We start from the raw sequence: 24686 nt of genomic DNA, 5'->3' as shown, positions 1-24686 counted from the left end.
TTTTGGAGATAGGTAATTGGTATAAAAAAAAAATAACAAAATGCCTTGTAAGTTTCTATTTGTATTTATCTGAGCAGATTCCATGAAGATGTGTAAGAAATTACCAGGAAAAAATGTAATAAAGTCCTCTTGTTCGTGAATACCTTATGAAGCATCCAAACTAGTATCTGGTAAGAAAACTGACATAAAAATGATTTGAATACTATTCCAAAGAAGGTACTGGTCACTGACATGGGAGATTTGACATTTTAGAACATGTCAAGCTTTGTGTCAGAGTTTGCAGAAGATGGTACAAGTTCTGTGCGTTTGCCATGTCTTCAAATAGAAGATAATACATGGATGGCAGCTGCCAGTATGTCACTGCATTTTCATATTTTAAATCTTCTAATTTACATTTTTCTTCCCCATATTTAATTTAAACACTATACTGAGAAATATAATTTTATAATGTGCTCCCAAATAAGATAGAATATCATGTATCTAGAATGATTGACATGGATTGCAGTATTACTGAGACAGAAGAACACTGGCTAGTCAAAGTCAATTTTAAAGTTAATTTAAAAAGGTGTATTAATTTTTCCTACAAAGAGATAAGATAACTAAAATCAGTAATGTGGTGTCATTAGCACCACCATTATTATAGGAACAAAATTGGAGTAGATGACAACTTAGGTTATTTCTACTGATGATAGCTTCAGGTAGTTCTAACTTTATTATAACACTATAAATAAAATAAAATAATATACGTTACAGTGATTTGAAAATTATAGTGCTTTGTATAAGTATACAGTTTAGGCCATTTGACAGGTGGTTCTTCTTAGTTGATCTATTCATTCAAAGTGTCAATTCAGTCTCTTAAAACAGTTTTAATCCCTTGTGTGTGTTTTTTAGAAATGAGTGGCAAAGATTTATTCAAGGGGCTTCAGGCTCACCAACCATAAACAAAACTAGGCAATGCCCAGAGTGCCCCAAAGAAGAAAGAACATCTTAAAAAAATTTTCATAGTAAAAAGCACATTCTTGGGAAAAAGTCCTGCATTCTTAGCCTCTGGATTGGTCTCAAAACTTTTATTTCTTTCTCATAAAAATGATTGCATGTGTTACTGTATTGGCTAATTTTAATATATTGTTAGGGCACTGCTGTAATGCCATTTTGGAGGGTCAGAGCTGAGAGTTTTATAGGCCAGATTGTGGAGGAGCTAAGTGGCACCATCCCGTAGTATGCTCTTGCAGCCAAACCTAACTATTACAAAATGGTTTGAGAATTCTCTTACCTATCACAGAATCTTCATTGGAACACATGCCTGGCGATACTCAAATTTACATGGGTTTTTAGAATTTCATAGAAAAGAATTTGAATCATGCCCATTATTACAGTCTCAATAAGCATGAACCTATGTGGGAAAGGACTTTGTTAAAAGAGATGAGGCCGACTGGAGAAACAATGGGTCCTTTGAAAAAAAAATACCATGAGAGTGAGCAGAGTGGGCCTAAGCCAGTAGCATGTGACCTCTTTATGCAGCAGGTCTGCTCAGGTGAAGTGATGCTTCTAGGAGCGGTGTCTCGGAGGGAAAAGTTAGAGAAAAGGAAGAGCCAACTGCTCTGCTGAGAGAACTCCTTATGAAAGAGCTAGTTGACTCAAACAGGATATTTCAACAGACTAAGAAGAGAAAGAAACATAAAAGATGGCAGGTCCGAGTAAGGAGATTGTAGATCCATCATTATTTTGGAGATATATTTGGGAATCTAGTCATATCATCCAGAGCAGTGGTCGGCAAACTCATTAGTCAACAGAGCCAAATATCAACAGTACAACGATTGAAATTTCTTTTGAGAGCCAAATTTTTTAAACTTAAACTATATAGGTAGGTTCATTGTTATTAACTTAATTAGGGTACTCCTAAGGCCTAGGAAGAGCCACACTCAAAAGGCCAAAGAGCCGCGTGTGGCTCGCAAGCCGCAGTTTGCCGACCACGGACAGAGGATCATTTAACTAAACAAATCTTCTGTAACTCTTCTTCAAATGTACATAAACTAGATATATAAAGAAAACCCTATTATGTCTAAAGTATTTACTTTGTATCAGACAGCTATTTCTATGCTATATTACTTAATATATTAATTTATTTAAGCACTGTGTGCCTACGATGTGCTAGCCACCGTTCAAGGCATTGACGCTACAGCAATGACTGATATGGATGAGGTTTTATTCTCTTCAAGTTGATAATCTAGTAAAGCTGAAATGAAAAAGAAAAAAAGTAAAGTAAGATAATTTCTGGTGTTATGAATGTTATAAAGAAATAGTAGTTTAATTTTGTAGAATGACTGGGGGAACTTTGACTAGGAGTGTCATTTCACATAGAGTTGACGAATAAAAAGAGAGAGTAATATCAAGAAAAGAAACAAGAATCTTACTGTATCAGATTCTGCTGAGAGTTTATGGAAAGAAAATACCATCAGATTTAGTAAAACAGAGGCCATGGCTAACTTTGAGAAAACATGATTAAAATTGAAGATGGTGACAATAAATATATTCCAAGGCTATAACGTGTTAAGATATTATTATGTTCATTTTCACTATGAGCACTACTGTTATTAGGTACTAGCTATTTCTGAATTTTACTTCCTTTCTGGGTATTTCTTTTCTCCTCTGTTGGGGGAAAAAGGGAACAGGAACTGACATCTATATGACAAATTAACTGGATTACTTTACCCTCATTGTTTGGGTTCAGCCAACATGACCCATAAGTAGGAGAGTAAGAGGGGGAAGGGAAGGTTTGTACTCCTGGCTATCATCTTGAAAGGCCAGTTTTGGAATAGTTTTATTTTCCTATGAAAGCCACAGGTCCTGTCAGGTAATTATTCCCCCTTCTTGCCCCTCCAGGACTAGTGGGGGATAGGGTCTTCTCTTTGTTCATTTTCCTATGCCTGCCCATGCCTTTGGTAATGGTCTCTTCAGTAAATACTTTTCAGTTACACTCTTGACTCTGCCAACTCTTTATTTTCTTGCCTAGACTCTAACTGATAGCTTGTCCACGAACAGCTCTTACTGTTGGGATTCTCAAGTACTCCCTCTAGTTTTGTTTTTGCATGGTCCTTAACCTTTCCGTCAATGACTCTTTTAATAACTCCCTGTCCAAAAACATCTTAGCATTTTAAGTGTTGGCTCCATGTTTAAAAAAAATCCAAGTTACATAAAACTGTCAACCATAATTTTTATAAGCATGAAAAGGTCAACATTATAATCTAGGTAGTTATGAGTACATGCAAATGTTATCCTCTGTATCAGGTATTTGTTGCAAATATCTTTTACATTTTGTATACTGTTTTATCTTCTAATAAACAGGAGTTTTAAATATTAATAAGGTTATAATTACTAGCTTTTCCTTAATGAATTGTTTTTTAAAAACATATTTAAGAAATGCTGATATAATAACTTATTCTTCCACGTGATCTATCAAAAGTTTCATACTTTTATCTTTTGTATTTAATCATTTAATCCCAGTAAAATTAATATTTTATTATTCTGTGGGGTGGAGGCCAAGTGTAATATTTTTAATAATTATTATCATTTTTTCTATAACAAATTATTTAATGGTTCATCTTTTCTCCATTTATATGCAGTGTCAGCTCTATCATAAACTAAATGTCCATATTCCTAATTTGTCCACTGATTAATTTTTACTCTCTACTAATACTACCGTATTCATATAGATTTAAAATATGTATTGAGAGTTGGCTGGACATATCTACTCTACCTTATTTTATTTTTATTTTTAATTTATTTTGTTTTGTTTTGTTAATCTTCACTTGAGGATATATATATATATATATATATATATATATATATATATATATTCTTTTTTCCATTGATTTTTAGAGGGAGTGGGAGGTAGTGGGGGAGACAGAGAGAGAAGCATCAATGTGAGTGAGACACACCAATTGGTTGTTTTCTGCACGCTCTCCAATCAGGGCCTGGGACTGAGCCTACAACCAAGGTATGTGGCCTTGCCCAGAATGGAACCCAAGACCCTTTGGTCTGCAGGTTTATGCTTTAACCACTGAGCAAAACCAGCTAAGGCTACCTTGTTTTATTTTTTTCCCCTCAAGAATGCTTTAGCTATTCATGACATTTGCATTTCCATCCAAATTTGAGACTATCAACCACTAGGGAAACATAGTGATATTTTACATTTTGTTACATTAAATTTATAGAATATTTTAGAGAATTGGCATTATTGTAATATTGAAACTTTTAACCCACGAACATGGTACTTCCCACCTCTCTTTCAGATAAAATTACACTTGACATCTAAAACTCATATTAGCTATCATATCAATTCTGAAATATTTCTTCTCCTTTTTGGATGGGGATTAAATATTCTTATTTAGCAGAATCATCATATCCATACTGTAGAATTTATCATACTATACTTTGTTATTATCTCCAATTTACACATGGATAAAACTAAGAATCAAATAAGTGAAATTGTTTGCTCAAGGTCACATGGCGAAGTATATATTAAATTGTACTGCTTAGTTTTCCAGTCTTCTTACTGTGTCAATATGTGAGGGACATAGAAAATTCAAATCATAGCGTGCATAAAGGTGACCTAATTCTAAAGATCATTTTTGTTAGGGATTTCAAATGTTTTAAAAAGAAGTAGAGAAGTTTTTTTTAAAAATAAAATATGAAATTGTAGTCAAAAATTCAATATGTAACATCACTATTCTCCCAAGTTTTAAAAACACAACTCGATTTGTTTTTCTTGTAGTTATCAGAAACAATACAAACCTGCATGCCTAACAAATCATTTCTGAGATAATAGCAAGAGGGTAGACAGCTTAAGAAAAACAGGAAACAATCCCCATGGTACTTTAAATATTAATCAAAACAAGTTTTCCTTAGGAAGACTTATGGTGAAGCTAAGATCAACAGAATGAGTCATATCCAGTAGAGAATCAGCCAGGGGGAGGGGAGGGGAAAGTGTCAATTTAGGATTCATTCTACTATTGGGAGGAAGGTTATGCAGTTATAACAAGCATAAATTATATAAAGCACAACTGAATCATATGACATATTTTATATAAACTATTCCTAACTTTATTATTGAATTATATTTATTGCAGTCTACAGGATTATTTGCCCACATAATTGAAGCCAGTAAAAACAGGTGATTTTCAGCTGTAAGGCGTTCTGATTTTGAAATCACATGATTTTTCCTCCACTTAGGGGAGCATTTTATTTTGTAATGTTTAAGAGTTTAAGATTTATAGTCAGAAAGATATAGCTTCAAAACTCAACTGTGCTATTTATCAACTGGCAACCTTGGGCAACTTGTTTAACCTTACTATGATTATGTTACCTTGCTTCCATAAATGCAAACGATATCTATTCTAGATGGTTGCTGTGAGAATAAAAAAAAATAAATATCAAATTATAAAATGAAAAATAACTCAAACTCACTTCTGAAAATGAAAAATTGTTTACCTATTCTCACAACTCTCAAGTGTAGCGATAGCTCTGTTTCGGGTGAAGCTTGATCGAGGGTTGAAACAATGTTAGTAGGTCCTGATTTTTCTCTTTATATATTCTAGCGCATTTCCTTTGGATTGGTGCTCTTTACAACCTCTTCCTCCATTTGTAAGGTCAAAATATCCTTGTAGATCTTCATATCCTTTTCTATTCATCTTGTAGAAAAATTATATAAAAGATCCATCCCAGTTTTAGATATATCCACCAAAAGTCATAAGATATACTTTAGTTAGACTCTCTTAGATTATATGCTATATTTAGAACCATTTACATGATAGATAGAGTGCAATAACCTTATTGGCTTGGGCCTGAATCACATTCCCCAGCCTAGAGCAAAGGGTTCACAGGTCTCCTTCCTATCATCCAGAGCTAAGAGGAAGGAATGAATCTATGAATAGAAATGAAGATAAGGAGTTATTGGATGCCTGGGCAGGGACTGGTGAGTAAACAAAATTCTACTATTTTCTATCAAGAGGTTAACTCTTTAATAACATGCATAAAAGGACTCAGTGTGTGACAATATCAAATAATAACCAACCAAACAAAACCCTAGTCATCATTTGCTCCATTTCCTTCTCTCTGAACTTTTTGGTTTTAAGAACAATTATCATAACTAGCAGAGTTCTTTAATTTTGAATAGGTTTTCATTGCAGTTAGAAGGGTAGTATTTATGATTCTTTTCCTTAAACAATAAAGATGACCAAATAAGAAACATTTAAAAAACTGAAAAACCTTATTTTACAATATGTTAGAACTAATATATTATGTTTCTTAATTATATTGAAATGAATAAGTAAGATGAAAGCAAAAAAAAAAAAGAGGTAGGGTTTCATAAGGATCATTTATACATAATGTGAAGCTGATTGATAGAAAAAGAGAGTCCAATCGGTGCCACTGAGGTAGAACACACTCAATGAGAGGAAGTGTTTCAACTGTATTTTAGTTTTCTTAAGCAAAGGATGGTTAAGTCAGTCTTCTAATGATGGCAGCTAGTTGTCCTAATTCTATCTGTAAAAGGGTAGGCATTGTTGATTCTTCACTAAAGTAGTCTTGTAAGCTTCATGCATTTCAAATTGTTATGGCTTTGGAGAAAGTATTTTCTTGTTCTGATCGGATTGTGTAGTGTGTTTGTGTTTTGACTTAGTTTTGTAACTTGCCACTCAAGTTACAAATGCATGGTTTCTCCAACTCTCTCTTCCACCCTTTCTACCCCAAATATCCAGTACCAGTTTCTGGCAAGCCTGCTATGATGTGGAAGTAATACACAAGGTGTGCTAACTAGAAATATTTTTAAATCTTTTGATTTATGACAGAAGAGATATGGTAAGCTTGTGTTTCCAACTGCATGATGTTGTAGGTGTGTCGACTCAATAGAAACTGTTGTGGAAATCAGTTGAAATGAATTTACCTGGGACGAGGTAAATGATAGGTTTGGTTGGAGACTTCACTTCTGGGATATTTGTAGTTTTTAAGTATAATACTATTATAAATGGAATTTTAGTTACACTAGTTATTTATATAAGCATAAGTCCACCAATAACCAAGAGGAATTAGTTGATACCTATAGAATAAATATGCTTCTGTGAATAACATAATTCTTGAGATTGTTAATGTTCTTACTTTTGCGTGGGGAACATGTGAATGTACAAACAATTTGGGAATCAACTGTATTTTGGAATCAACTGGAGAAATATAATTTATGCAACCTTGATTAAAATTTAAGTTCAGTGGGAAAAAAGTATATCATGATTCAGACAGAAAAGATAAATGGCAGGAAAAATGTTCTCTCTTATTATTTTCATAAAATAGTTTCTTAAAAGAAAAGTACTTCATCAGATTCTAAGATGTATACATCAAACCACCACAGGATAAGCCAGTTGGTTGTGTGTACAAGAGACATTTTATCATTTTAACCTGCAGGCTCTGCACTAATTTTCTGGTTCCTCTCAAAGAGGGTTGAGGACGTGACCCTCCTCAGGCATCTCTTTGTGGCTTAAAGAATGAATGGTAGTTAATACCTCTTTTTGTTCAAAAGACTTGAACTGTCACCTAGTCTTGTTCCAGGTAGGAAAGAGCAGTGAAACTTAGAGGCATTTTCAGAAATTTAAATGTCTCCAGAGTGTCTATTTTGATAAGACAACGACCTCAACCTCAAGTTTTAACTATAGAAATTTATACCTGCCCCTATTGACAGCAAGTTTACAGAAGCTGTTTTCTATCTCCGTGGAGATTTCACTCTTCTAGCCACTGCGGAACAATTTGGAGGAATTACTGCCTTTGGTGTTGTGAAAGGTGCTCTGGAGGACTGGGAAGCAGGAAATTGCCTCACATGGTTGAACATTGTGCTCTAAGGGAGTAATTTGTTGATTTCAGTCCCCTTCAGGATCAGCCCAAATATAAGAGGATATCACATAGATTTACCAGTTAGTGTTAGCAAAAGACACTGAGGAAAACTGCTCAGATTAAATTAGAATTCTGTAATTCAGTCTGGCCAATTAAAACCATTATCATATTACCTTGCATTTTTTACAAAGGCTTGTTTCTAAACATTAAACTACACTTTGAGTATTAATTAAAGAACACTCACAACCCGCTTGAGAGATATCATTTCGATGCCAATGCTGTTATTTTTGTGTGAGAAACGTTAAGAGAACCTAGGAAGTTGCCCACTGGTCATCGGTGAGCCAGAGGCCAGAGCATAAGCAGGACTTCTGACTGCCGTTTTGTTCTGTGTCCTGATCCCAGTCTCTGGACTGCTCCCTTATATCCTGGTCTTGTTTCCTGACATTGTAAAAAAAAAAAAAAAAAAAAAAAAAGTCAATAAACAGACTGTTGAGTCATAATAAAAGTCCAAATCATTAAAAGCACCTTTTTCAAAAAAGCATTAAATTCATTCTTGCTGCATCTTAATCATGAAGAATGACAACTTTTAAATCAGTCTTCCGAACGCTGTGAGACTGAACATGTTTATTTCCAATGTGTCAGTGAGGGTTTGGAACAAAGACCTTCTGCCTGGAGCTCCCCTCCCTCCCCTCTGTGTAGCAGCCCACACCATAAGGCAGGAGACTGCAACCATATTTTTACTGTGACTCTTACCTCAGCTGCTGAGTAGTAACAAAAGCACTTAAGAAAGATGAAGAGGGATTCTGACATTTCACCCAGATGTTGATTTACAGCTAGAGACAGCACAAGTAAACATGTTTAATTACAGTTTTAAAGAAGTGATATAATATTGGTGTTATATTTGGAAAAAAATTTAAAAATGACCTTTGTAGTGTGCAGTTCTTACCTTTATCACAAAAGTGATACCTTTTCACTGTGTTGAGTGTCGGTTTAGATCAAAATAACTTTCTTCCAGTTTGTCTCCATAAAAATATCAGTGTGTAATCTTTTGAATAACCCATTTTAAAAAACGTGTCATATTTTAAAAGTATTTTATTGCCTATAAAATATATTGTTTATAAACTAAATATTTATATTGTCTATCAAATGTGCTGAGAAAAATTCAATTATTTTATATTATTTGCCCAATGTGGAAAAATACTTAAATGATTCAATATATATTTTGACTTCTAAGATAGCTGGCTGAGGCAAAGGTGTATAATGCAATGGTTTTAAAAGAAATTTAATTATTCTCTTAAAACTAACAAACTAAATAAACCCTTTCATCAGTCCTTAACTATCCCACCTCCCCTCTTTGTATTTACAATTACCCACTACCCATTTTTTAACTTCCTGTTCTTCTCCCATAAACCTTGTTAGTGAAAATAGAAGAAGCAGTATTGTATTGTTTTATAGTTATGCATTTCAATATTCAGTCTTGTCAAAATGAAATTAAAAATATTTTTGCATCAGTAGAGTTGGTTGACATGTGTGTAACCATTTTTAATGACCTTGTTTCTCTATGTGCATTTAAAATTTGAACAGAACCCTTCCTAAACCCCCATATTTTGGACATAGTTTTTCATAATAATTTTTAAAAAATAGATTCAAGACCTGAAAGTGTGGTAAATATTCTCCGAAATACATCCTAAAGTAACTCTTACAAAAACAAAACAAAACAAACCATGGAAGTAACACATAACTCTAAATCTCAGCAAGCCTTATTTTCCTGAGGTTCGGTTACAGGGTACCAAACACCAATCAAGTTAAATCTGCTTCATTAAATTTCTTAATCTTAGATAAAGGGACTAATTTCATAAATGCTAGTTTACAAACATAATTTAATTCCATACCTAAAATATACCTAGAATGAAAAATTCTATTAAAACAGCTTTAATGACCAGATGCTGCTCTTACTCCACATTGGTTTATCTAATAAAAGAAAGTGGGATTTTAATCAAGGTCTTGATTTTACTGTGAAAGTAGAAATGAAACCCAGAGACAGCTTTCAGATAGAAATCTCTGGACATAAAAAGGTTAGGATTATTTATGGACTTCACATGGACAACTCATTTGCCCAACAAGTACCATCCCTCCACATTCCTTAACATTCCTCTGTTTCCTTTTCCTTCAGCTTATTCTCTCTTTATTCCCACGGGAGTCACTGCATAGTGGGGGCGGGGAGCTTTTCACGTGCATAATTAGATATAATTATTTGTTACTAACTCTCTCAAAGCTATTTACACTTAGTATTTGCAATATATTTCTACACAAAGGAACCACCACTGCTGTTCCAATATATGTATTTAGTAATGTTCACCATTACAAATGGACCATCTGTGCTACTAGGTTAAATAAGTAGACTGGTCTAATAGCTAAAGTGTCTTTTGAAACCCTGATGGTGAAGGAAGAAAGTATGAGAAAATTTAGTGGGTTTTTGTTTTACAATGGCTATTTTTGAGGAAATAGGTATTGACGCGGAAAGGAAATAGACGAAGATACTCATTACCATCACTGTTTAAAGATCAGTCTTTACTTTCTCTTATGTACTTTTACACTGACTATTGATTCAGGGTAGTGCTTTTATCACATCTAATGCCATTAGTTCCACATCTTCTAAGCCAGGAATCTTGCTCATTGTGTTACTTGGGCACTTTCCATTTCTCTTACATGGGCTGCCCTTCTTTCCCTGTCACTCACAGCAAACCCTTCATCAGGAATAGGAGGGATCAACGGTGGGTATCAACGTAGAACAAGTGATTTGAAGGCATTTCTAGCAAAGTAAAAGGAGCAAGAGCTTCAATATCAGGGAGGCAGATTTCCCTTAGAGAAAGTATGCTGGGATTGGCAGGTTCAGAGACCCTCACCCCCATATGGCCATGATTTACCCTGAGCAAAAGCTGTGAGCTGCTGAGAGAGAGCCTGTTCATTTTCCACTTGAATGGACTCTGAAAGCACAAAAGTCTCATAAGAAACTTGGGTCTCACAAGGTTTCAAACCAAATTTTGCAGATTCAGGAGAGAAGTCAACTGAACCGGATATAATTATGGGCTTTGGTTTGTTGCCCCCCTTCCCCCCAATATCTACAAACAAAACATCTGTGCTATTATCTCAAACGCAAAGAGAGGGCCATATCCTATTCAACTTATCACAGACCTCTAGTTAGCAATGACCATAAGCAAAGCCATTTAAATGCATTATGTTGAGGGTGGGAAATGATATTTTCCTCCTTCCCTATTCATTCCCATCTTCCTCTTGACCTTGCAGGGGTGGGCAAACTTTTTGACTCGAGGGCCACAATGGGTTCTTAAACTGGACTGGAGGGCCGGAACAAAAGCATGGATGGAGTGTTTGTGTGAACTAATATAAATTCAAAGTAAACATCATTGCATAAAAGGGTACGGTCTTTTTTTTTTTTTTAGTTTTATTCATTTCAAACTGGCCGGATCCGGCCCGCGGGCCGTAGTTTGCCCACGGCTGTATAAAGGCTGATTTCTCCATGATAAGTCTCCTCTTGCTTGCTATTCCCATAGACTATACAAAACAGACAGGAGCTTGTCAGTGTGTTGCCTCAGGAAAAGCTGCCATGTTCTAGTTGACACTGGACCTGTTAGATGCCATTTGCTGGCTCTGAGGCTCACTCAGTTGCAACTGGCAGGTATCCCAGAGAACGATGAACAGAACACAAAATGTGTGATAGAGTTGCTCTGTTTTGTTAGCAGGGCACTTAAAATTAGTCCTATTCCCTTGACTCAAACCCCACTAGATTCCTTTCTCTCGATTTCTTAAATGTCTGAATAAATATTTAAAATTTCAGTTCATTTTGATATTATTCATCCATTTTTTGGCTCAGCTGAAATACTAGTCATTTGAAGTTAGACACTTTCAATACCGAACCATGTTCCTTCTCTTTTTCCGTTTAGAACTTGCTGTGATGTAATCATTGTGTTGGGCTAGTAAGAATGTTTAATATGCTTAGTTTTATTTAACATTATACTTGTTCCCACACGGAGCCCCTATTACTTTCTTCATCCATTGCACCCGAGCCACTATAGAAACACTGCTAAATAAGTGCAACAGTGCTTGCCATGTAGCAGCATTGTTTTACGCCCTTTAATATGTAGTAAGTCATGCCAACCTCCTAACTATTCAATAAATAGGTACTATTGTTATCCTCCACACGGAGGTGAAGTAATTTGACAAGAATTCTATTCGAGCAGCTCAGCGGTAGAATCTATAACCTTAACCACTATGCTATGCTGCCTCTCTGGCCTCATAATTTTCTTCAACGATAATTTATTGTAGGCTGTGGTAAAGTGTTCTGGGAGGCTTTGTATAAGACTTGTTACAGGAGTGTGCAATCCTCCTGTGGTTTTTTTAAATGGCTTTTGCACTGGACCTATTTCTCTGTCCGTTAAGAAAATGTATTAAAATCCTCAAGTGGTCAAAGAAAGCTCTTGTCACAAACACAATCCATTAAGAAATACATGTACCAGCTCCGCTTATACAAACAGTGACATATGACTTACGTTTCCCAGATCATTTTAGACAAGTATCAAAACTAGCAAGACAAGACTTAAGCTGACTGACTTAGAAATGGTTTGCATGAAAAAGAAAGTGGAAGGTAAATCTGCACTGCATAATCTTTATTCAGATAATTTCTGAAGACGTTGTCATTGTTATTGAAAGGGTGTAGGAAGCAAGACTTTCAGAGGGGGATGTGAAAATTAAGGTTGAGCACTGGCAGCCTTGACTGCTCTTTCTGTGATTTTTTAAAAAAAAAGAAAATAAATTACTCCTAGATGTGTTGTGATTTCATGATGACACCTGCTTTTGATCTGTTGGTTGAGTCCCCCATCTGGTGGCAGAGCTTTTCTTGAATGCTGATGCCGAGAAGATTCTAGGCCTCACATTAGTCACGAGTAAGGTTGTATAGACCGAAGGGCCTTTTTTTTATTTAAAATTTCTCTTTAGAAATATTAAATGTTCTTTCTTCATGACCTTAGAAAATAATTACTATAGGAGTGAAAGTTATACATCTTATACCATATTGCAGAGCTTTCTTCACAAAGGTTTCTTAAATTGTCCTCTGGGACCCTCTCATCAGGTGAGTGGCTTGTAAAATGCAGGGCTCTTTCCCACCTCAGGGCACATTCACACCCACACTTCTTCATACAGGGACAGTGTAGACACACCATCCACCTCACATGCACATGTTTGGGGTATTGGAGGAAACCAGAATCCCCAGAGAAAACCCACGGAAACAGGGAGAATAAGCAATCTTTACACAGACAGTGGCCCAGTCACGGAATCACTTTTATTTTTCTCATCAATGTTATGATGAAATGACATTGAACAAAATGACCATTATTTAAGAACCTACTGAATATATGTTTGGCTGTTACGTAAGTTTGGTCATAATGGAAGTAATAATAGTACTTATCTCATTAGGATCTGAAAGAATTGCAAGACGTAATGAACATGTAACTCTGGGCATTCTTGGCATGTTCTAAACTTCAATGTTATTGTCACTATTCATCAGTACAGAATGAAAACTGTTAATATTTAGATCAAGGAGATTTTAAGATTGTCAAATATACTTCAGTCCCGCAAGATCCTGGATTTTCTCCAACCATATGTTGTTTCCTTATTCTTTTGTTCACTTTGATCTCTGTGACTGAAATACCATTTATAACTATTTACTAGTGCCCCTATAGAGGAAAATACTTACTTAGTGTTGACTAGGTACAAAGATAATAAGATAAACATGAAAAAATATATTGTTCTCAGATATTTGAACTTTAAAGTTAACACAATGCATAATAATGAACAAAGCTCTCAGGGTTATCTCAAAGGTAGACACCGGTTCCCAGGTCAAATATTAACTACTTCAATATGCCATTTTTTATTTTTTCTAAAGAACTGCATAATATTGTTTATATTGATAAGTGTATTTAATTGTTCATATATTTATTTTCATGTTCAATTGTAGTTTGAGAATAAAGACTAGTTTTTATCTATCTGTATATTCCTAGCGAATGGTAGAGAACTTGGGAAATGACAGGCATTAAAAATGTTGTGAAGTAGAATTATCTCTCAAACTCTTGCCTTTATTGTCATGTAAAATAGCATTCACATAAAACTTGATCCCCTTTTGAGTACATGGTTTTCTCTCAAATATTCCAAATCAGTGAGCAACCATCATCACGTTAAACATTTATAATCATTTACAGCTTGCAATTCTTTCATTTAATCTAATCCATGCTTGGAAAGTTCTAGTAAGCCTTTCTTCTATCCTATCATTAAACTCTGTGTTGTTATTTGCATCCAGAAAAATGCATTTTCTTGTTTTATTTCTTCTTTTTCATTTCTTGTTGACCATTCCTTTTTCTTGCTAAGTAGTTTCAGACCTTTTATCCATTCTTTTTATATGATATAATTTAATGACCATCACCATTGGAGTTACACCTTCTATGAAATGCATACTCTAGGTGATCAAAGTATATTCTGTGGCACACAGAAATGTAAGATGTTTTCCATGTCTGGTCTGATCATAATTTTTCTTATTCTGAACACTGCTTCCATATCATAGTCATAGAAAAAGCGTTTGGTGAGAGAGATAAACAAAATAGAGGCTGTCTAACTCTTATTTAGAGCTACCATACGTGTTTCTGGAAGCTGTTCATTGCACAAGAGTATCCAGCTAGAGGGGAAAATGAAGAATAAAATAACATTTCCACTCTGCGGGTCAGGTATTTTACCCTGATATAGCACTGTGTCTGGCCAGCATAAGGTTTTCCTTCTTCTGATTTGAACTAAAATGTGCTCTTAGGGTTTCGTCTATCCAGAGACACCTTGTCTAATTACCACAACAGTGCTGTATATTCTTACATCACCGTCTTCTCATCCACTCCTCACTTTATAGATGACAAAAATGATTACTGATGTGGGAAGGTACTTCACATCAAGCCATACAAGTAATAAATATTTTTACAAAATGTACTATGAAATTCACATGCTGGGTGAAATCTCTCACTTTTGTTTTGCCTATATTTTCTCTCTATCTATAGTTAACAATACTTTCTTGACATGCTTATGTAAGCAAGATTTTGTGAGCTTAGATTTTGTTTTCTAGGATATGGGTCTAATGCTGTAAAATAACCTAATAACATGAACATGAAGTTGTCAGATGGGAAAGTGCAGAACACAGATATTACAGGAACAAAGGGTACACGTGATGACTTCAGGCAGTTTGATTCATTGTTGTGGTTAAATCCATATTTCATCTCTGGACAGCTGCACCATTGCTAGGTTACTAAAGGCAGACTATATACTGTAATGATTTTTACCACAGGTTTATAGAAATATCAGAATAAATGTGGATAGCACATCATACTCAGCCAAGAAGTTCTGAAGTGATATGTATTAAAAATTAATTTTTGGAATTCCATTGTATTTCCCATATTACCTCTATGTATTATTTCATTTTATTTCTGCTATAAAATTCATTAATTTTAATCTAGGATTAACACATAAGAAGAGGATAATTGGTTTTCTGTAGCATCTTCCACACTCAAAGTATCCTAATGTGCTTTATAAATTATGAATGAGATGCTGTTAGAGTAGAGACTCTGCAGGCAAACAGAGGAGCCATTGTATAAACTGGTGATAACTTTCAAAAAAAGATAAATACTAAATGAAAGCCTTTTCATGTGCTATCTTTTATTCCTCTAAGTTTTGCTGAAACTTAAGTGAGTTGTTATCTGGGAGTAAATGTCATGTCTAAAGAGAAGGATTGGGGAATGGCTACTAGAAAATTCATTAATCAAGGTTGTATTTGTAGGTCATGAAAATCATGGATTAGCTTAAGTGAGACTCTTAGGCTCTTTTGTTTCTAAACTTGTTCTTTTATAAAGAAAATCTTGGTTAATGTTGAAACCCTTACCAAGCAATGTAAAATAGTTTACTATTCCAAGAGACTTGTGAAATTAAAGCATATTGTCTTTTACTACAGGTAATCTATAATAATAAAAGTGTAATATGCTAATTAGACCAGACAGCCGAATGACCTTCCGGAAGTCATTCTGGATGTCCTTCTGGATGAAGTCACAGTGGCAGGAGCTGAGGCAGAGGCAGTTAGGTGTGACCAGTCAGGAAAGCAGAGTGGTTAGAGGCAACAGGCAGGCAGGAGAGCAGTTAGGGACAATCAGGCAGGCAGGTGACTGATTAGGGAGGGATGATCAGGCAGACAGGCAGAGGGGTTAGTGGTGATCAGGCAGGCAGGAGAGTGGTTAGGAGTGATCAGGCAGGCAGGCGAGTGGTTAGGCGCAATCAGGCAGGAAGGCAGAGGGGTTAGTGGTAATGAGGCAGGCAGGCAGAGTCGTTAGAGGCAATCAGGCAGGCAGGCAGTCAAGCGGTTAAGAGGCAGTGGTCCCAGATTGCAAGAGGGATGTCCGCCTTCCGGTTTAGGCAAGGATTGGGCCTAAACCGGCAGTTGGACATCCCCCAAGGGGTCTCTGATTTCGAGAGGGTGCAGGCCAGGCTGAGGGACCTCCCCACAACCCCCATGCATGAATTTTGTGCACCGGGCCTCTAGTCCTATCTAATAAAAGAGAAACATGGTAATTATCCATACCTCTGCTACCCTTCCCATTGGCTAATCAGGGTGATATGCAAATTAACTCCAGCCAAGATGGAGGCCGGCAGCCAGGCAGCTTGAAGCAAACATGAGGCTTGCTTGTTTCAGTGACGGAGGACTCCAACGTTCCCCGCCTGCCGCTGCCGGCCTCTGAGCTTGCAGTTTGAAACATTGTTACAAATATAGAAGCTAAACAAAACCCCAGAAACCTGCTTTCAGCCAGCCGAGATCTCAGAGCTGGAGCTGAAACAGTGTTTCGATTATAGAACACAAACAAACCAGATACCTGCTTTCAGCAGTCAAGGCCTAAGAAGTGGAGCCAAGCCTCAGGGCTAAAGCAGGCCCAGAATAAAAAAAAAGAAGAAGAAAAAAAGGGCAGTTGGGCGCTTCAGTCACCCCCCAGCCTGAAAACAGCCCTCAGCCCCTCACCCAGACTGGCCAGGCACCCCAGTTGGGACCCCCACCCTGAAGGGTGTGTGACCAGCTGAAAACAGCCACCATCCCCTCATCCAGGCTGGCCAGGCACCCCAGTGGGGACCCCCACCCTGATCCAGGACACCCTTCAGGGCAAACCAGCCAGCCCCCACCCGTGCACCAGGCCTCTATCCTAGATAGTAAAAGGGTAATATGCCTCCCAGCACCGGGATCAGCGGAGCCGCGAGGCCTCCTGGCACCAGGATCAGAGTGACAGGGGGCAGTGCCCAAACCCCCTGATCACCCTGGCTCTGTGTGTGACAGGGACCGGGGCCACAACCTCCCTATCCGCCCTACTCTGTTCATGACAGGGGAAGGCACCCAACCCCCTGATCAGCCCTGCTCTGTGCCTGAAAGGGGGGAGCTCCCCAACCCTCTGATCTCACTGCGGCTCTGTGCATGACAGGCTACAGAGCCCCAGCCCCCCTGATGGGGCCTGCTCTGTTAGTGACAGGGGGTGGTGCCGCAACCTCCCCATTGTCCCTGCCCTCAGTGTGACAGTTGGCGGTTCGCTAACCCCCCAATCGGCCCTACCCTGAGCATGACTGAGGGTGGCATCGCAACCTCCCAATCCGCCCTGCTCTGTGCATGACAGGGGAAGGCACCCCAACTCCCCAATCGGCCCTTCTCTGATCCTGACCAGGGGCTGCACTTAAGGATTAGGCCTGCCCTCTGCCACCCGGGAGCAGGCCTAAGCCATCAGGTCATTATCTCCCGAGGGGTCCCAGACTGAGAGAGGGCACAGGCCGGACTGAGGGACCCCCCCCCTCCCCACCAAGTGCACAAATCTTTGTGCACCGGGCCTCTAGTAATGTATATAAAAAGCTAAGGTGATTTTACCACAAATATTTTTTTTTGAGTTGAAAACAGAAATCAGTATGTTTCTCTCTAGTATAAATACACAATTATTTGTGGAAATTTGGCAGTATCTTGAGCACCATGAGGAATGAGGGAACCACAGGAAAATGAGGGAAGACAGTTTCTTTCTCGCTAAAATTCCCCAAACACCTTTAAATATACTCCTTTTTGGGGGACACTAGAAGTTAAAGAGATTTATCCTGCCATTTCTCTTTGAAAAAGTAACTCAACTGCTTAAAGTCTAACTACAGTTTCAATAAAGAACAATGTAATAAGTTGAAGGACAATTATTAGGTCAGTGTCTTACTACATTTTGTATGTTAAATTAGAGAGCTAATGCACTGGCAACTAAAACATCTGTCTGAAGCCTTTTCTGTGAGAGCAGGTAAATCCAAAAGGTCTGTCAACTGTGTGGATAGAAGTTGAGGTGTAGAAGCCAGACTGGGTCAGACTTGGCTGACATTTAAGTAGCCTAAGGGGTGGAGAAAGCAGTTGAAGAGAGGAGCCACATGAGTTGTAAAGGAGTCATCTTGGATGAGTAGGGGCAAACTGGAAGTCAGAAAAGATGACAAAGTAAGAGTTCCAAAGCTGAGATGTTCAGAACCAGATCTTCAGGCAGAATGAATGTCAGAAAGTAGAATTGGAGGATAGTGATTCAAGTGCAATGATGATCTAGGGTCAGCAACTTTCTGTAAAGGACCAAACTAAATATTTTATACTTGTGGGTGATATGGTCTCTGTGACATCTACTTACTCTGTCATTGTAGTGCAAAATAATCAATAGATACTGCACAGGTGAATTGATGTGGCTGTGTTTCAGGATACTTTACTTATCTATATATATAAAGAGCCAGGGGCCATAGCAACTGAATGGATGAATGAACAGGCTGAGTGGGGCAACAAGGCTGGCAGGGGGTTTAGTGAGGGATGACCAAACAACTGAACAGCAGGCTGTGTGGGGCAACCAGGCCGGCGGGGGGGGAGGGAGGGAGTGAGGGGTGACCAGGCTGGCAAGGGGCGCAGTTGGCCGCAACCAGGCTTGTAGAGGGGGGCAGTGAGGGGCGACCAGGCCAGCAGGGGGCGTTGGGGTCAACCAGGCCAGTGGGGGTGGGGAGGCTGTGAGGGGCAACCAGGCTGGCAGAGGGGGCCAGTGAGGGGCGACCAGGCAGGCAGGGGGGGCAGTAAGGGGTGATGAGGCTGGCAAGGGGGGCAGTTAGGGGTGACCAGACCAGTAGAGGGGGGCTGTTGGGGGTGGTCAGGCTGGCAGGAGGGGCAGTAAGGGGCGACCATACTGGTGGGGGAGCAGTTAGGGGCAACCAGGCTGGCAGGGGGGGCAGTTGGGGGTGGCCAGGTTGGCAGGGGGGCAGTTGAAGGTGACCAGGCCAGCAGGCAGAAGCTGTTAGGGGATATCAGGCTGGCAGGAGGCCAGTAGGGGCGATCAGGCAGGCAGGCAGGTGAGCAGTTAGGAGTCAGTAGTACCGGATTGTGAAAAGGATATCCAACTGCCAGATTAGGCCCGATCCTGAGGAGTCAGACATTTCCCAAGAGGTCCCGGATTGGAGAGGGTGCAGGCTGGGCTGAGGGGACCCCTCCCCCCATGCACGAATTTCATGCACAGGGCCTCTAGTATTCTATAAAGAGATGGTGGTCTGGATTTGGCCCACAGGCCATAAATTGAAGGTCTCTGATATGTGTAACAGTGCTGGTTTAAAGGAATCCATAATAGGGAAGCAATCATGTTGCAAGGGCAAGGGACAAAGGCCATATATGTGGGGCATATAGGCCCTGGAGCCTAGGCATTCTTCAGAGAAGGAAGTTCTGCTGAAAGAATTGTACTGGGAGTGGGCTTTGGTATGTAGATGACTTGGTACAGTGTTTGGGTACTGAAGACAAGACATTAAAAATGACACAAAATGTTTCCCTAGCTGGTTTGGCTCAGTGGATAGAGTGTTGGCCTGTGGACTCAAGGGTCCTGGGTTCCATTTCCATCAAGGGCCCATGCCCCAGTTGTGGGGTTGTGGGCTCAATCCCCAATAGGGGCATGCAGGAGGCAGACAATCAATGATCTTCTCTCATCATTTATGTTTCTAACTCTCTCTCCCTCTCCCTTCCTCTCTGAAATCAATAAAATTATATTTTTAAAAAATGATACAAAATGTAAAGTGAAGAACAGCAAAGGAAAATTTGCTTATTTCAAAATTATATTCCTCATTATGGTTATCTGTCCAGATTGAGAACTCTTGCTTCACACTTAGAAATGTTTATATTCAACTAATGTCTTTGCCACTTTGATGGCTGATATTCTGTTCTGTTTTTTGTCTTTTAAGTTTTGATAGCTGCATTCATGTCCCTTTGGGTTGGCTGTTTCATAGACAGGGCTATTAACAAGGACCATTGGTAAACTCATCAGTCTATATTTGATCCTTAAAGTAAACGCCAAATGGAGGAATAGCCAAATATATTCTCAAAGCCTCGAGGCAATATATTTTTAAGTTGAACTCTTTTTGAAAAAATACTAACTTTGAGTTATTGTGAAGTATTTTGTATTCTTCAAAATACTTTAGACATTTGTGTGTTTTGTTCATAAACAGTATATATAGATTCTCATATTTCATTTTTTTATTCTTTCAGATGCAATAATTCTTGATGACAGCTAGAGTCACATCATCCACTTTTACAGAATTTTGATATCAAGGAGTTAGAAGTAAATGTAGGTCATCTTCAGGTCTTTCTCACATATTATATTTCTACCTGAAAAGGTAGCTGTCCTTAGTATGTGAACATTTTAGTGTGTTCCATTTACATGATTTTAATTTGTGTAAATCAACAATGTGTTTATAATCAATACTTTACACTATCATGCCAGACATGGGGAAAGCACCTTGATACAATATGTCTCTTAAAATATGATGTACTTACAACAATTTGGGAAAATAGGATACTAAGTGCAGAGAGATTAAGTATCTTGCCTAAGGTCACCAGTTGGTATGTGGGAGAGCTCTAATTTGCAACCAAATCCAATTGGTTGCTTTATTCATTATATATATTAAAATATACAAATACATATACTATATATAGTAACTAATAATAAAAATTTAATTATATTAATACTAACTGCTACCGTTTACTGGGCACCTACATGGAGGTAGAGCTCATCAGCTCATTGGGTAGATCTCCACACTCCTGCTGCTGATTTTCCAAGCTAACTTTGGGAGTATCAGTGATCATTAATTACATTGCTTAGCACAGTAAACGTGCCTCTGACTTAATAACTCTTTATTGTCCTACTTTATTTTACTTCCCAGGCTTTTAATAAACACAAAACCCTGCTTCTGTCAAGATTTAGTCATTATTTACCTTTTATACTTTCTGAGGAAATATTGTGTCAGTGATACCATCCTTCCAATCTTATTAAAAGAAATCAGCCAGCTTTCTTTTCTCTTTTATGTTTATTCATTCATTTTTGGGGCTATTATTTCCTGAGAATACATAATATAGAAGGTCCTACTCTAGAGCCAAATTTACTAGTAGCAGTGAACAAGCTGACAAAACCCCTGCTCTTATAAAGGTTTGGTGCTTAAAGAGAGACAATAAATGAATAAATACATACTACTTCAGGTGGTAACAAGTACTATGGAAAGAAAGAGCAAGAAATAAAAATTGACAAAGCAGGGTAGAGATGTAATATTTTGACTGTTTTTCTGCAGTCTCCTAATTCCTTTAAATATACTCTTGCAAAAATAGGGTCTAAATAAATTTGAACTGTCTTATCTGTGATTCTCTAAGAGTTTCTTAAATATGCATTTCTTTCTCTGTAACCAATGTCCCACCAAGACAGTGACTTTGAAATGTTGTGATTGATAACACTTAAGATGGAACTACATATATGGAAGAAGGACAGAAAATCTGCAACATTCTATAGCTGTCCAAAATAACAAACACACACATACTTTTAATGATTTTTTCAATGCTCATAAAATTAAGCAATCAGGGATTCAGGTTTCCCCATCAAGAAGTGATATGATTGGAATCCCATGTTCTTACACAAGAAGAAACTGTGGCTAGAAATTTTCGTGTGTGTGTGTGAGTGAGATGTGGCTGTTGGACTCCAGCTGGAATATAGGGAATATAGATTTAGCCCCAAGTTCAGAAGGGAGCAGTAAGATTGTTTTAAGGTTATTGATTTTAAAGATGGCAAGGGAGAAATTCTGAGCCATTGTGTTCTTGAACCCTAAAGTGAGAAACCTATTATTAGAAACTGGATTTAATAGTATCTGGACCTGTTGGGAGACGGATGGAGAAGTGCCTGGAAAACCACGGGCAGTAGAGGATGGAGGTACATCATTCCAATTAGGATGGCGTTTGAGTGGTACTATTCATGTGCAGTAATCTATAAGCTAAGGACCTAGAGCCAACATAAACCATAATGATTCACAGAAGTGAAAACATTCATGCCAAGGTACAAAATCAACATTTCTTAGCAAATCTATTGAGTAATTCCAGGTGTTTGTACTGAATTTCCCTGATAATTACTATAACTTTTCCAGTTTTTAATAGCCTTAGACCTCATATGGGTCTGAGTTTTATAAAGTGACTTAGGTTTCCTTGTTTGTTCTGAAAAACATGGAATGCCCATATCTGTGTCAGTTCAATTTGAACTAATAAAGGTAGACATGAATTGTTGAGATTTTTATTAACTTAAAACTTTTGGGCTTTTCATTTAAAATAAAATCATGAAATACAAATTTATTTGCATTAAGAAAAAAAGCATTTCATAGCATGTCATAGGAAAAGAGTTTATAAGGGAAGGATAGAAGGCAATTAATTTGTAAAGACTGCAGATTTATAAGAATGTTAAATTTCCATAATATAAAAAACAAATAGTTAACTAAAGAACACTATTTAAAATACTAAGGTTATAATTTTTTAAAACTTTCATTCCTGAAATATTTTGAGGAAAATGTTTAATGCATAAAGTAAGCAGGGGTACATTTGTTCCTATTTTGAATGTTCTCCCATGGAGATTTGGCCTATCTTTTATACATACAAATAAAAGCTGCCAGGAACCCTCAGGCATTAAAGAGGAGCTCAGTACATGTTAATGTGGAGATGGAGCTTATAAACACAAGGCACTGAAAGTACTGAAAATGTATCACCCCAGCAAAATATTTAAAAAATCTAATATCATATAAGCTTAGAATTTTTCATGAAATCCTGAACTGCAGAGCATTATTTAATTATTTAAAAAATAACCGGGCATTCAAACATCTTTTGAAAACCCTACAAGGGAAACTAATAATCACTAACACACACACACACACACACACACACACACACACACACACACACCTATCATTGTCATGTTCTGAAAAGTGAAAAAATAAAAGCCATTCAGAATATAAAATTGATTTCCTGTATATTGAAGTACAGCATTAGAAATTTGGTCACAAACAGTTTTGTATTAAAGAAAGTTCTCTTTGAAAGAACTAAATCAAAGCATGTAATAAAAGACTACTGGAAAAATCTACTCTCCTTAAGTTTTTCTTTAGAAATTTATTTAACCAGCTTGTCATTGATTGACATGCAAGCTTTTATCCTTCTGATGTTTAACTCAATTCCTTTATTAAAGAAGGTATTTTTTAAAGAATAGTTTTGCTAATTAACCAACTTTATGTACATATTAAAATCATAATGAATGTATTTCTCATTTAGAGCAAAAATATAATATTTAGAGCTTTAAAATGAAAACAAAAAAGAGGAAAGTGTCTACAGTTTAACATAGATTAAAATCAGCACATAGCTCCCTTTCTTGATTTAACAATTCTTATTAAAATCTATATCAAACATTAAACGTTTAAAAAAATCTAATTTCAAGACATGAAAAGACATCCCTCTGCACTCATCAGATCTATACTCTTGTATGAAAATAGAGTACTTTAATATAATATTTATTTGTTGGTAAATGCTAAAAGATTGATGATTGGGGAGTTATAGGGGCACAAAGTTCCAAGTACTGTATTTGTTTTGTGGATATCAAAGAAGATTTTATATGGAGGAGATGACATTGACTTGAACTTGAGTTATGCCAATAGAATTGGTCAAATAAACAAAAAGGAAGATAGGAATCTTAAACACAGAGAATAATAATAAATCTAGAAGCAGTAGAAAACTTATTTTCTTTCTTGCCATGTTACCATAATATCACTTCAGTTCAAAACTTGGGTGAAAAAATCTAATTATTCTAATATTTATTGAGCATCAAGAATTCACTCAGCACTATAGGTGTTAAGTGTTAGGGAGCTATAGAAGGCCTGAAAGAACAGATCAGTTCAAGAAAAAAAATAGTTAAAATAATAAAATCTATGTACAGTTGAATCAAAGAAACTAGGTCTTTGCATCTTATTGTAGAGAAGCTTCACTGAATTAAAGGAAGATGTTTCTCTTTATGCTTTAACAGATAGAAGATGTTAGTTTCCCAAGTTTGATATTTGTTGTATACCCTGCTGATTTAAAATATGAGAAACATGCTCTGTGTTTGGAAAGCAACTAATCTGGGGCTGGGGCAGAGTGTATTTCTATCTCACTTGGTCCCTGTACTGTTTTCTTCCTCCCTTGCTGCTAAATTCTTCAAAATACCTTTATCAAATAGTCTTGTTCACATGACACTCTTGGCACAGGGATGGACCATGTGGTAGCTCATGATATTTACATGAGATTCACTGTTAGAAAAACAAAGCTAAAACAAAGCTCCACACCGAATGATCCTGCTTAAAACAGTTCTGCCATGTAGTTTGGCAAC

Source organism: Myotis nattereri (genome assembly GCF_964212035.1).
Source record: "Myotis nattereri genome assembly, chromosome: 3".
NCBI classification, from domain to species: Eukaryota; Metazoa; Chordata; class Mammalia; order Chiroptera; family Vespertilionidae; genus Myotis; species Myotis nattereri.
Note: the sequence above shows the minus strand (reverse complement) of the source record.